Source organism: Dasypus novemcinctus, chromosome 11 (assembly GCF_030445035.2).
Source record: "Dasypus novemcinctus isolate mDasNov1 chromosome 11, mDasNov1.1.hap2, whole genome shotgun sequence".
NCBI classification, from domain to species: domain Eukaryota; kingdom Metazoa; phylum Chordata; class Mammalia; order Cingulata; family Dasypodidae; genus Dasypus; species Dasypus novemcinctus.
In genome coordinates this window covers 51222105-51237963 of record NC_080683.1, presented here as the reverse complement: position 1 = coordinate 51237963, position 15859 = coordinate 51222105, and positions in this window count along the sequence as shown.

Sequence of the window (15859 nt, the reverse complement as noted above, 5' to 3'; positions counted from 1 at the left end):
GGGTTTCATTTAGCAATTAGATAGCTTCAGGTCTTTTGTGACAAGAGCAAACCAAGTAAAGTTACCAACTTTCCTCTCTTTTTATTTCACAAGGTTATAACACCATTTACTGAGAAAAAATAGGGAAAATGATTTGGTTATTCCCTTAGTAGAGAAATCTCCAACAACTTGTATGCCCTGTAGAAATACTATTTATTTGTATAGTAATGATACTGAATATTTGTTTCTTGATAGAGTTTAATTTTAGTCTTTCTTTTGGTCTTCAGTTGAATGTGTGCAACTGTAAAAATGATTATTATTTCTGGAAAATTGAACAATTAGAAATTAGGTGCTTCTCATTTTTTCCCTATGATCTAGACATAAGTATTTTAGGCATGATTTTTCTTCTCGAGGGATGTGGGTTGGGTTCTGGCTCAGTGTTTTTTTTTTTTTTTTTTAAGATTTATTTATTTCTCTCCCCTTCCCCCCCCACACCGGTTGTCTGTTCTCTGTGTTTATTTGCTGCATCTTCTTTGTCTGCTTCTGTTGTTGTCAGTGGCACGGGAATCTGTGTTTCTTTTTGTTGTGTCATCTTGTTGTGTCAGCTCTCCATGCAGGCAGCACCATTCCTAGGCAGGCTGCATTTTCTTTCGCGCTGGGCAGCTCTCCTTACTGGGCGCACTCCTTGAATGTGGGTCTCCCCTACGTGGGGACACCCCTGCGTGGCAGGGCACTCCTTGAGCGCATCAACACTGTGCACGACCCAGCTCCACACGGGTCAAGGAGGCCCGAGGTTTGAACCATGGACCTCCCATGTGGTAGACGGATGCCTTAACCACTGGGCCAAGTCCGGTGCCCTCTGGCTCAGTGTTAATGCATACAGGTAGACATTGCATGTGAGCAAAAGGCAGCCCTGCCATAGGATTTGTAATAGATACTGTTGGTGCCCCATGAATCTCACTACCAGATAGTTAAGCATATTTCCCATCTACTGTGAGTCTTTTCCAGCCAAGAGTCTACTCCCCTTTCCACCAGGTGGAAAATCCCATTCTGCCGTTCATCTTCCGTAGTTCCCTGCTGATCAGACTGAGGTTAAGTACATCTTTGCTTAAATTCTTCCACTGTTCCCATCCTGCTTCCTTCTCTTTTTATTCTTCAATAAATCTCTTGCATAGGTATCCCTACATGAGGCTCTGCTTCTAGTGAGTTTGACCCAAGGCAGGATTTGAGGTAGTAGCAATCCTGTGATTTTTTTCACCTTATCCCTTCTTCCTTCATTTCTTCCTGTCCAAGGTACAGGTCACTTTAGGTAAAATAAGAACATTACCTACTTGTCTTTTGGCCTTCCTGCCCTTTTGAACTTTATAAGATGTAGGTGTAAGGCAAAATAGAATAGGGACCTGAGGAGAAGGGGCAGAAAACCCCAATCATCAATTCTCAGAACACAAACATCCTTATTGGAATGCAACTTGCAATATTTTCACACAACAGAAAGAAGGAAAGACAAGAAGTCCCCCACCACCCACTTACTTTCACAAATACCTCACACAGGAGACACAGCAAGGTTCATGGCCAGTGGCCAGAGGCCAACCATCACCAAACAACAACCCTAGAAACCAAACCACCCAATGAGTTTCCCATGCTTTGTCTTAAATATACCAGTCAGTGCAGACCCTAACCTCCTGTGATAGTCAATAAAACCTTGAGGCCCTAGAGAGGGACCATGCCATCTCTTCCTTGAGCATGACTGTACTCATGTCCTTGAGTGTGCACTTTCCCCTCATTAAATTGTTTTCTAACTTTTTTATAACTATGGTGTGCCTCTGAATTCTTTCATATGACATGACCAAGATCGTGGAAATCAGCTCCAGCAAGAGGTGGAAACTCATCTTGTAAGTTTTATCTCTTGGGCTGATTGCAGGGCAGTTTCATCATTCTTTTTGCAGTACTATTGATCTCTGTCTTCATCTTGAGTCAGTTGGTTTGCAGTGTTTTTTTTATTCTGACTCTCCCCTTCTAAATTTTCTTCAATAATTTCGAGGTGTTTAAACTGGGGAAATAGCTTCTAGAACTGGATCTGTCTAATTAAATCACCAGGTAGTGAATGGGAAGGGAGTGGAGGCTGTCACAAACACATACACCTGAGAAATTCATGTACATATCTCCCACTGGAAGAAAAAAAGACCTCTGCTTCTATCTTAGTTTGCTACAGGGCTGCTGATATAAAGTACCAGAAATAGGTTTTCTTTTATAATAGGAATTTTATTTAGGGTAAAAGCTCACAGTTCCAAGGCCATGAAGGCCTAAATCTAGGTATCAGCAGAGATGCTCTTTCACCAAAGTCAGCTACAGTTGATCCTTGGGTGTGGCAAAGCAAGATGGCCACAGACTCTGCTGAGGTCCCTGCTTTCCCCTCCAGAATCTACCATCGTCCAGAGGTCAGCTGTGGGCAACCAGGCATAGGGTTTGTCTCTTTCCAGGCCTCTGTTCTCATTTTGGCTGCTCTGCTTTCTTCCTGAGTTCAGCAGTGAGCTATCAGGTGTAGGCTCATCTCTTCACCCTTGAGCTTCTCCATGGGCCCAGCCTCTTGGGAGCTTCATGTTTAAGTTTTAGTTGCTAATGATCCCCAAGTCCTCTCTATACATGGCAGGATAAAAAATGGCAGAGCTCCATTATCCAGGGTCTCTCTCTCTGTGTCTCCATTTATATAAAGCTCAGCAAGAGGGCAGAGACTCAACCTGAGTCATACCTCACTGATGTTGCCCAATCAAAAGAGTCTCACATCCACAGGAATGGATTAGTTCAAAAACAAAATCTTCTTCTTTTTGGGATTCATAAAAGAAGTTCATCCTGTCACAGCTTCCATTTTACCTTTCAAACTTTGAGCAACTATCTCCTACTGACAGGAACACAAGCTGCATTTAGAATACTGGGAGCAGGAGAGTTGGGTTTCTTCAGTTCCTGGACTTCCATCCTCTGTAATACAGAGGAGATCTTGGAAAAGGATGAAGGATAGGGAATGCTACTTGCCAAATTCAGCAAAATCTCCCTTTTTTTCTGGTTAGTACAATTAACCAAGCATAAGTCTGTCTGCTTATAAGAACTAGAAAGGGAATAATTTGGCATATTGACTATGCCTGATTTAAGTGTGCATTAATATTTGATATCAATCAATGCTTTGGCTTAAACAACAAAAACAATGATAACAAAAAAGCAATTTTATAGCATAAGACTAGTTTTTCATAAAGTAAAGGAAGATTGTATAATTTCACCATATATAATTTTATTTAGGTTAAAAATTATACTTTTAAAAAAGGTATCATGGATGGCTGTGTTTGAGACTGATTTTAAATTTGGTTTACAGGAAGAGATTTGTGATAAGAAAAAGAGAATTTAGTTGTTAGAGCCATATGATTGTATGTGGATGGAACTGAGGTTGGACTCCTAGAAAGTGTAAATCCTAAAAAAGAGAGAAAAGAACAAATTAAAAAAAAAACAGGTAGAATCATAAAATAAGAAATTATGTTCCTTATTAAAGAAATAAAATATGATCATATTTTTAAAAGTTACATAAGATATGACAAAAATTAATATCAAAGTTTTCTCCCATTTTACCAAATGTTAATTATTACTATTTGTATAGTCCCTTAATAATATCACCCAAAGTACAGGCCCAGTTTTTTGCTTCCTTTTTTTATCAGTTCCAAATGTTTTTGGTTGCTTCAGAGTCCTTAAGCCTTGTATTAATATATTCAATTATGAGGGTACATAAAGGCCAGAGTAAAGAACATAATTATTATTGATTTGAGTCTTAGGCTACCAATTTTAATCCACAGAGTCTCCATTACTGGGACAATGTGTTCATCTTCTGTATTGATCTTGCCCCACCTATTCTTCAATGACCTATTCTTAAAGACGTCTTTCTTCTTATTTATAGGAGTTAAGCTTCTCTGGGTCTCCCTGGGAATCTCTTCCCTCTCCAAAGGCCCTCTCTTTTTGGACTCCATTTTCTTCTTGATTTCTCACCTTGTTTTAAATCCGCCCCTCCCTGCCGTCTTTTGTGCTTCATATATTCTCCTTCATCTTTGGCCTGGCTTTTTGGCCATCTCTTATTTCACTTTAAAAAATCCTGGATTGAACTGAACAAGGCTTGCTTGAGATACAAGCATATGGAGGTAGGGAGAAAAGAAAGTGACTGTCAGCAATCTCCCTCAGGTTCAAGCATTGGTTAGATAATCAGTCAGGTCTTTTACACTGGTAAGAGTAAAATAATGTTCTTGAAGTTTAAAAGTCCTGTGTAAGAGAACTCAGGATCTAGGAAAAGACCTGATAAGTCAGACTTGGGCGTCTAATGCCCAAGTCTAAGCAAAGGTAACTACAAGTTTGGTAGACCTAGGAAAAGACAGAAGGAAGCATTGAGTAGAAGCTAGTGGAAACTACTTGCAAAGTGCAAAGCTTTTTGGCATCCACACTTAACCATATTCTATTTGGTGTGTATGGATGTTTTGCATGGGAGGGATGATTGAAACTTGCATAAGGGCCTGAAAATGCAAGAGCATGGGAGTCCTGTGAAGAAAGACTGTAAGAGTAGTTGTGGCAGAATGATGTGTTTGGGACCACTATGCTGCACAATTGTAGAGGATGCCATTCACACTGTCTTCCCTCGGGGTGTACCTTGTTGTAGTAGCAGAGAGGCCAGGATATGCTCACAGAACTCCATGAATCCAGACTAATGCCAGGGCAGTATGATAAACCTGTGGACCTAGGAGAACTGAATAGAACAGCTCAGCTAATTATGGGGTAAGCAGAATAATCTATGAGTCAAGACGGCAAAGACATACGAGGAGAGTCTCTATACTTGAGGGACCTTTAGGATGGGAACAAAATATGACACAGTGAACTACTGGTCATTGCTTGATGATCAGATGATGGCACTGGCTGATAATATACACAAGATTCTATCCTCTGCCTATTCCTTATGTTTGAGGAATACATACAAATGTAGCATAAAAACAAACTTCAAGAAAAGGGGTGGATGAGCAGAGGATTGACTAAAGCATCGGCAATTTGATACATTGGAGGATCTAAGTAGAAATTAAGTTTAGCTATTGAACAATTTTAAAGTTACAATACACGCATACCTAATTTTGGAGACTGAAATTTGTAGCATAAACTCTGTCTACCCTAGTGGGGCTATGTCATGAGAGTGTGGTGAGGTGTAAGAAAAATCCTGCCATGACAACTCTAGCTTTAGTTAAAAGTGATTATTCTAAGTTTTTTAAAAAACTAAGACATATTAAGGACTGAAATATAGTAGCAAGAAAAAAAAGTTCATTCCATAATACCCACAAATTGAGATCTTTATTGACAAGAAATCACCTATCTGGTGCATACTGTTTTGTGAGGCTGGCAGGACCAAGAAGGGAATTAAGCATGCCTGAAACTTCAACTAGGCCTAGAGCTTCAGGGTGCCTAAGAGTTACCTCCTGAGAGCCTCCATGTTGCTCAAATGTGGCCACTCTCTAAGCCAAACTCAGCATGTAAGTGCACTACCTTTCCCGCAGCATGGGACATGACTCCCGGGGATGCACTTCCATGGTGCCAAGGGATTATGACCAATCACCAGCTGGTGATGCAGCTAGAAAAAGACCTTGAATAAAAGGAGGAAATGGTTAAGACAAATGAGTTTATAGGGTTACGAGACTTTAAAATGAGTCAGGAGATCATCAGAGGGGTCGCGCTTACACAAGTCTCAGTAGGATCCCAGAGACAGCCAAAATAGATACAACCCCAGGTACTGGTGCTCCTGAGGGCTACAGAGACACACAGGTCCTATGGTCATGGCAGATGGCTCTGGAGCTCAGTGCCTTGCAGTGGGCCCTACTTTGGAATTTGTGGTCCTGAGTATGATGGAGTTGGACTCAGATGTGACCTCTCTATACATGCCTCTTCTGTCACTTTTACTGAACCTGTGGTTGGCACTGAGGTTCGTGTATACTCAGTAGACTTGAATCTCTGGACTGGTCATGTGCCAGCTGGGCCCTGAACCTCAGATAAGTTTGTTGGACTTATCTAGGCCAGCTAACAGGGAGGTGAGGATTGTCAACCCCCACACCAGGGAACCAAGAGTGCCTACAACTACAAGCAGGGGAATCGCTTCCATCAACCATGTGGGATCTAAGCTGCCTCTTGATTTAGAGGTGGAGTGCACATCACCATCCCAGGATCCACAGGATGAAGGAATAAAATATGAATTAGAGTGTGCTTACTGGTATTCTACTAGAACTATTGTACTTCTAGCAATGGAAAAAACTGTGTCATTGATGTGGAGACAGTGGCCACAGTAGTTGCTCAGGGCAGGGAGAGGGAAGAAGAGATGTGATGTAGGCGCATTTTTGGGACTTGGAGTTGTCCTAAATGATATTGCAGGGACAGATGCAGGACCTTATATATCCTGCCATAATCCACTGAAAATCTGGGAGAGAATGTGAACTACAATGTAAACTATAATTCATGCAGAGCAGCAGTGCTGCAAAATGTATTCACCAAATGCAATGAATGTGCCATGATGATGAAAGAGGTTGTTGATATGGGAGGAGTACGTGGGATGGGGTATGGGGTATATGGGAACCTTTTATATTCTTTAATATGGGAACCTCATATTTTTTAAAGTAATGTTTTTTGTGATCTATGTATCTTTAAAAAAAAGACAATTAAAAAATTAAGAAAATTAATAATAGATGGAATCCACCATGGAGTTAAAAGTCTTGGGCTTTTCATACAGGTAATCATATATGCCAATATGTCTATAATAGCTATAATGAAATTCTTAGACATGAGAAGAGAAAAAACAGGAAAAAAATTTTTATGGGGCATAAATAAAAGAGATAAGCTGATTTGGAATCAGATCATAAAAACTTTGATAGGAAATTAATTGAGCTCTTTATCTTTTTTTCTTTTATTTTCTTTATTTATTTTTTTAATGTTACATTAAAAGAATATGAGGTCCCCATATACCCCCCAACTCCCTCACTCCACTTTGCCCCCCATAACAACAACCTCCTCAATCATCATGAGACATTCATTGCATTTGGTGAATACATCTCTGAGCACCACTGCACCTCATGGTCAATGGTCCACATCATAGCCCACACTCTCCCACAGTCCACCCAGTGGGCCATGGGAGAACATACAATGTCCGGTAACTGTCCCTGCAGCCCCACCCAGGACAACTCCAAGTCCCGAAAATGTCCCCACATCACATCTCTTCCTCCCACTCTCTACCCCCAGCAGCCACTATGGCCACTTTCTCCACACCAATGGCACATTTTCTTCGATTATTAATCACAATAGTTCATGAATAGAATATCAGTAAGTCCATTCTAATCCATACTCTATTCCTCCATCCTGTGGACCTTAGAATGGTTGTGTCCACTCCACATCCATGTCAAGAGGGGGCTTAGATTCCACATGGATGCTGTTATCTTTTTTTTTTTTTTGTAGTATTTTATTTTTTTATATTGCCAAATTTTCTAGTTTTTTTTCTGCTTTATTTTATTTTAAATGTTACATTAAAAAAAATGAGGTCCCATATACCCCCCACCCCACCCACATCACCCTTCCCACATCAACGAACTCTTCCATTGTTGTGGGACAGCCACTGCACCTGGAGAATATATTCTGGAGAACCACTGCAGCCCTTACGTGGACATTGGTCCACATTGTAGTCCACACTCTCCCCCAGTCCACCCAGTGGGCCGAGACAGGACACACAATGTCCAGCATCTGTCCCTGCAGCACCACTTAGGATGACTCCAAATCCTGAAAATGCTCCCACTCCATATATCTTCTTCCCTCTCCCATCCATCAGCAGCCACTGTGGCCACTCTCTCCACATCACTACTACAGTTTCTTCCCTTATTAATCACAAGAGTTCCCCAGCAGAACACCAGCAAGTCCACTCTAATCCACATTCTATTCCTCCATCTCATGGACCTGGGATGGCTTTGTCCAGTCCCCCTCTACATCAAGAGGGAGTTTAGATTCTACATGGATGATGAATGCAATTCTCCTGCTTGCAGCTGTAGGCACTCTTGGCTTCCTGGTGTAGTGGTTGACCCTCTTCACCTCCCTGTCAGCTGGCCAGGGTAAGTCTAAGAAACCAGAGGGTAGGAGCTGCAAGTCTGCTGAGGCCCAGGGCCTGGCCGTCACATGGATAGTTCAGAGATTCAGGTCTCCTGAGTATACATCAACCCAAACCCCAACCACAGGTCTGGTAAAAGTAACAGAAGAGGCTTGTGTAGAAAGGTTATATCTGAGTCCAACTCCATCACACTCAGGAACACAAATTCCAAAGTAGGGCCAACTGACATGGCCTTGAACTCCAGAGCCATCTGCCTTGACCACAGAACCTGTGGGTCACTGCAGCCCTTAGGAGAACCAGCACCTGGGTTTTCATCTATGTTGGCTGTCTCTGGTACTCTGCTGAGGCATGCATAAGCATCACCCCCTGATGACCTTCCAACTCTTTTTTGGAGACTCTTAGTCATATAAACTCACTTGTCCTTTCCATTTCCCCCTTTTTATCCAAAGTAAAAAAGCAGTTTTTTAACACCTGATACTACATGTAGACTGAGATATTCTGCCAGTTTGAGTTGACCTCTTTGTTCATGGTCTTTCTGTAGTTACATCATCAGCTGTTGTTTGGTAGTAATCCCTTGGTGCTAGGGAGCCTCATCCCCCCATGCTGTGGGGAAGACAATGCATCTACATGCTGAGTCTGGCTTAGAGAGTGGTCACATTTGAGCAATATGGAGGCTCTCAGGACGTAACTCTTAGGCGCCCCACAACTATAGGCCAAGTTCATATTTTAGGCACACAGGCTCATAATCGGAGTGATCAGTATCAAGGGCTCATCATTGGACCATCCATCTTTTTTGGTCTTTGCCATTGCACTAGGATGATTGTTGTTGTTCCATTGGGGAATGTGATAGAGCTCCCTTGGTCAGGAACTCAGCACTCTTTCATATGTCATTTCCAACTGAAACTGGTATAAAAATATCCAAACCTTTCTATGTATCCTGTATACATGCCCTGGAGAACTCCCTCCCAGCCATGTGCCCCCCACTAATGACACCCCACACACGTGCTCCTTTCCTGCCATAGTTGAACCTCTCTGTAGTCCAAAACTTCTTCAAAAAGGAAGCCCAATATATTGCCAGGTTCCATTAATAGAAAAATAGAATATAGTGATGGATTTAAAGGTTAGATATAGAATACATAGAAATTTAGAAAAACTAAAATAAAGTAAAAATAAATTGGGGTATCGAGCTCTTTATCTTATACTATACATTGAAGTTACTTCCTGAGGGATTAAAGATTTCATATAAGAGATAAAAACCAAAGAAATAGGAAAAAAAAATGAATGAACATGTTTCTTATCTTGAGATAAGAAAAACATAGCTAAGCATAAAGCAATGGAAAACATCATAATGAAAAAAATAATAGATGAAAACAAAAACTCTTCTATATGTATAATATGAATTATATATACATTTGCCACAAAACATGTATTTCCCATAAATAGTGTGGCTGTTTGATGTTATTTATAAATTCCTGAAACATTTATTATGTTTATAAACTGGTCTGTTCCCCTGCGCATGATACACTTGGATTGATTTAAATTCAAAGGCTTTACATTTACTTGATTAAATAAAAATTAGGGCTTTGATTTGACCACATTAATAGGGTGACTCAGTTTGAGTCCCCACCCTCTTTGTGGGCTATATAAACCAACAATCAAGAAGACAGAGAAGAAACACAGAGGAATAAGAGAGAACTCTATAGAAATGGCAGAGGAGAGAGAGTTTTGATCCTGGAACCAGAGGAGAAATGTGCCATTCGTCTGATATTTTACAGCTGACCCTGTGAAGAAAACAGAGCAGCTGAGCCTTATGCTAGCCCACATCTGAGATTGGAGGAAGCTGGGCCCATGGAGCCTTTAGAGGAAAAATGAAGGAGAGATCAGGGAAACATCGCCCACCATCTTCCTTCAACACTTGGCAACTGACTTTGGGTAAGATATCAAACTCGAGTTGGACTCTTTAGGGCCTTGTAACTGTAAACTTCTATCCCAAATAATTACCCTTTATAAAATCCAACAGATTTCTGATACTTTTTGTCAGCACCCCTTTGGCTGACTAATACAAATGGTATAGGCGAAACATTGTTATCTTTAATATATAATGTGCTACTATGACTAAATTAAACTTAAAAACCCAGTAGAGGGTTTTTAGAGTAGTAGAGGGACTTGGCCCAGTGGTTAGGGCGTCCATCTACCACATGGGAGGCCCACGGTTCAAACCCTGGGCCTCCTTGTGCCGTGTGGAGCTGGCCCATGCACAGTGCTGATGCGTGCAAGGAGTGCCGTGCCACGCGGGGTGTCCCCCTTGTAAGGGAACCCCACGCACAAGGAGTGCACCCCGTAAGGAGAGCCGCCAGCATGAAAGAAAGTGCAACCTGCCCAGGAATGGTGCCGCACAGACGGAGAGCTGACACAGCAAGATGATGCAACAAAAAGAAACACAGTTTCCTGTGCCGCTGACAACAACAAAAGCGGACAAAAAAGACGCAGCAAATAGATACAGAGAACAGACAACCGGGGTGCGGGGGAAGGGGAGAGAAATAAATAAATAAACAACAACAACAACAAAAAAAAACCAGTAGAAAATTGCTTAAATGAAAAAGAAATTCAAATAACTGATTGAAATAAGGAAAATGTTAACATCATTAGTTATAATAGATAATAAAATTAATAAAATTATTTGCTTTATTTGACAAAATCATCAAGATTTAAAACATTATACCTTGTGTTCTCAAAGGCATAATGCCATTATCCACTGCCATTAGAAGTATGATTTGGGACAAATATTTTCTTCATTGTGGTCTATGTTCCCAGTAACTAGCATGGTGCCTGGCATAATTGATGCTCAGTATGAATTTGTATAATAAATTAATTCTTTGGTAAAAAGTGAGAAGAACCTTGAAGTTTCATAATGTCTTCCATTAATTCCAGTTTTTAAGAATGTATTTTGATGAAGAAACAATTTCATTGTATTCATTAGAAAGGAAGCTATTGGAATTGCTAATTAATTTTTTCAAACAGAATGTAAAAGAATGCAATAACAGAAAATTTTAATTCTGAGTAGATTCACATCACTTGGAAAAGTTATAGAATAAAATTAATGATGTCACAGACAGTGCAGTTACTACTACAAAGTCATAGACTGAGACAAGAAGAGAAATTTGGAAAAACCAAGAAGTAGGTCTTTTAGGGTTTGGTTAGTAATAAGTAGGAAGGTTACCAGAAGAAAAATCACTGGAATAGGAGAGGACCAATATTTTGAAAATTAAGGCACTAGGTGAACATAGAGTGTATTTGTTATTGTTTTTAGATCATTCCCACAACAGCCTTTCTCAGAGTCCTTGTCATCATCCTAAAACATAAAATGCTAAGTACACCAATAAACAGCTATTTGCCAGAAGTCTGCTGGCCATTAGCTTATCTGTGGTTTCCAAACTTTTGTTATTTCATGTTTTGCTCATCTTTAGCATGTATCATGCAGATCTCTGGGCCAGGCATTGTTCTTTTTTGGGCTTCCACATTTACTCAGGCTAACATTGTTGAAATTTGTAGTTTGTCAGGCAAATTGGGACTACCTCTTCTTCATGAAATTTACTTTCTTTTTCTAAATTCAAAATGCCCCTGTACTTGGCAAGCACTCATATTTTCAATTCATTTTTCCATTCATTATCTAACAGAGAAGTTGAAAATTGCTATATAAATGGAGCTATAATGTAAATTATCACTTAAAACTCCTTGTTCTCTCTGAATTTCGTGTTACATCTTGGTTTTCAAACTCTTACTCTGGAGGAAAATAGAAGCATTGCTTATTTGGTTCATCATTCTGTATGGTGATGGTGTGTGCTGTGTCTCTATAGTTTGGTCATTAATCCTGTTTCTCACAGATCCTTCACAAATCCGAAGATTAGGGTATGTGCTTTGTGTACTTCTTCAACCAAATATTTTTTTTTTTTGGCTCAAATGCAAATTCCTTGTGGTTTCCAAAACCAAATCTCTATTTTATGGAGCTATTCACTCTGCTTGGGATGGCATTCTTTGTTTTCTGCATGGAAAGTTTCTATAAATCCTTCAAAGTATGGTTCAAGTATCCTTTCCTCTGTTCCTTTCTTCTGATTTCCATCCTAATCAAAGCTGATTTTCCTTTCCTTTTAACTAGTACCAATCATGGTGTATGCTCTAGTTTAGTACTTCCTCTACTGCATTGCAATTATATATTTAATAGAGGAATGCCCAATAGGTAGTGATCTCCTTGAGAGCAAAGATGTCATCTTATACATCTTCGAATCTCTGATGTTTTACACTCAGTGAATACTTTATTAATATACCTTTTAACTGAGTGAATAGAATAGCATTCCTTTAAGCATGCTTTATATAAAACAGGTCCTTCCAGATATTCCATGAAAAAAATATTTTGTGATCTCAAATAAGTTTGTGAACCTTTGAATTTTCTCAGTTCATTTGGTGGGATTTAACATCTTAAAGACTCTGAGGAATCTTACATCAAAGAATAATTTTACTTAACTCAGTATCTCCCAAACAGTTTGATTAGATAATATCTATTATATTAACATCCCAGAGAACTAGAGCATGAGTTGTCAAATACTTTCTATAAAGCACCAGGTAGTGAATATTTTAGGCTCTGAGTGGCATGCTATTTCTGTTGCAACCACTCAACTCTGCTGCTGTAGAAGAGTTGTCTGTGGAAAGCAGACATGGACAATACATGAATGAATGAGTATGGTTGTGTTCCAATAAAACTGTATTTACTAAAACAGACAATAGCCAGATAAAGCTTGCAGATTGTAGTTAGCTGATCCCTGAGCTAGAGTTTGAAGAGGACTGAGTTTATCCTTTAAACATGTAAGTGGCAAAGTCATTCTTCAGCCAACATTCAAATTCCTAACTTACAGTATTTGAGAATTCTGTAAAGTTTCCCTTCAACCAGCACTATTCCTGAGAATGCTTCCTTTAATTTTGCAAAATTATTTTCAGCCAAGTAAGGGCTTAGTGAAGATAAGCATAGGACTTATTTTCAGGGAAATTAGTTTCATTAGAACTTTTTCCTTGGAGGGCATGTTACTGTGCTTTCTAACTTGAAAATGGAAAAATTCTATGAACAAACTAGGGTTGCTGTTCTGAAAAGACCCCAGGATGCTTCTCTACCTTCTAAATAACATACACTCTTTATTAAAGGAATTTTTAGAGGTATTGCCTAAACCAAGACCCTCACATATTACAATTATTTTAATTTCTAATAAAACAAAATGTAAATAAAGTCTGGTACAGGGAATAACTTTGGGTAGGTAGAGTAGTTTTGCCAAAACAAACCACATAGTATGGTATCTAAAGCAATTAAGCACAAGCCCAGCCAGATGGAAGTAAGATCTCCGATTAAGTACATAGAAAATTAATTTGACCAAACTCAAATGAGTAATTCAATTGTATTTAACAATTTGTAATCCAGATTGCCTATTTAAAAATTCTTGGAAATAAAATACTCAAATATTTATGGCCACAGACATACAAGTCCTCAGATTTCACCTGTTCCTTCCTCTAGCCTTTACCCAAGTTTCATGGATAGTCCAACCCAAACCTCCCACCCTGTTCACCCTTGAATTCCAGCACCAGTGACCCCACTGACATCCCTGTATCACTATCACCATTCACTGCCAAAACATCTCCTTCTACTTTATCATAGGTTTTTCCCATATTGAGCATCAGCTTACCCACTCTTCTCCCTTTCTGTCTCTGATAACCTATCTTCCAGACTCTAGCTCTGTGAGTCTGCTCAATTTGCTTAGGTCATATCAGTGAGGTCATATAATATTTGTCCTTTAGTGACTGATTTGCTTCACTCAACATAAGGTCGTCAAGATACATCCATGTTGTCCCATGTGTCAATACTTCATTCCTTCTTATAGCTAAGTAATATTCCATTGTATGTATATATCACAATTTGCCTATCTATTCGTCTGTTGATGGACACTTGGATTGTTTCTAACATTTGGCAGTAATGAATAATGATGCTATGAACATTGGTGTGCATATATCTGTTCATGTCCCTGCTCTCAGTTCTTCTGGGTAAATATTCAGCAGTGGGATTGCTGAATCATATGACAGTTCTATAGTAATGGTATTTGGTATAATCATGTAGTTATGCATTCATCACTTCAAACATTATCAGAGCATTTTTATTATTGTAATAATAATAAATAGACAAACAAGAAAATTCTTCACCTCTCAATCTCTATGTTTCTCTGGCTGTATGTAGCTGCTATTTCTGGCTATTCTTGCACAATTATTTATTTTTTAAGCAGTTTTATCGAGATACATTAACATACCATACAATCTATCCAAACTGTATAATCAGTGGCTTTTAGTATAATCACAGTGTTTTGCATTTATCACCATAACAAATTTTAGAACAATTTCATTACTCCAAAAAGAAAAACTCCACACCTCTTAGCATTCCTTCCCCAGTCCTACGTAACCACTAATCTAATTTCACCTTTTTAAATGATTTATCTTTACATTTTATATAAACAGAAACATAATATGTAGTACTTTATGTCTGGTTTCCTTCACTTAGCATAATGTTTTAATGTATGATATTAACATTTAATAGTATTAAATACACTTGTTCAGCTTCAAAGATAAATTGTCTCACATATGAAAATTTACCCATATTCATATTTCAGATGTGGTTTTACTATGCTATACAGCTCCATGTTACATTCTTTAGCTTTCCTTTTAGTAATATACATGACCTTAGACTTTCCCTTTAAATCACTTTCTTTTTTCTTTTTAAAAATTCATTATTAATTTATTTTTTAAAAATACATAGATTACACAAAATATTACCTTAAAAAATACAGGAGATTCCCATGTGCCCCACTTTCCACACCCCCCACTTTTCCCACATCAACAACCTATTTCATTAGTGTGGTACAGCCATTGCATTTGATAAACACATTTTGAGCACTGCTACACGGCTTGGATTATAGTTTACATTATAGTTTACACTCTCTGCCACTATTCAGTGTGTTATGGCAGGATATATAATATCCAGCATCTGTCCCTGCAATAACATTCAGGACAACTCCAAGTCCTGAAAATGCCCCCACATTGCACCTCTCTTTCATTCTCCCTGCCTTCATCAACTCCAGTGGCCACTGTCTCCACATCAATGATATACTTTCTTCCATTGCTAGTCACAATAATTCTATAGTAGAATACCAGTAAGTCACTGTAGTACATGTTTTATTCTCCAACCCTGAGGACTCTGGGAAGGTGATGCCAACTCCACCTCTTAACTGAGAGGGGGCTTTGATCCCACATGACTGACGGATGGGTTTCTCCTGCTTGTAATTGTAGACCCTCTTGGTTCCTTAGTATGGTGTTTGTCCATCTTCACCTCCTTGTCAGCTGACCTGGATAAGTCCAATGAACTGGAGAGTAGATGTTGCAACTTTGCTGAGGCTTAGGGCCCAGCTGGTACATGGACAGTCCAGAGATTTCAAGTCTCCTGAGCATACACAACCCCAGTACCAACCACAGGTTCAATAAAAGGGACAGAAGAGCCATGTGTAGAGAAGTCACATTTGAGTCCAACACTGTCACACTTGGCAGCACGCATTCCAAAGTAGGGCCCACTGGCAAGGTACCAAATTCCTGGGTGTCTCTGTAGCCCTCAGGAGCACCACTACCTGGGGTAGTATATACTTTGGCTGTCCATGA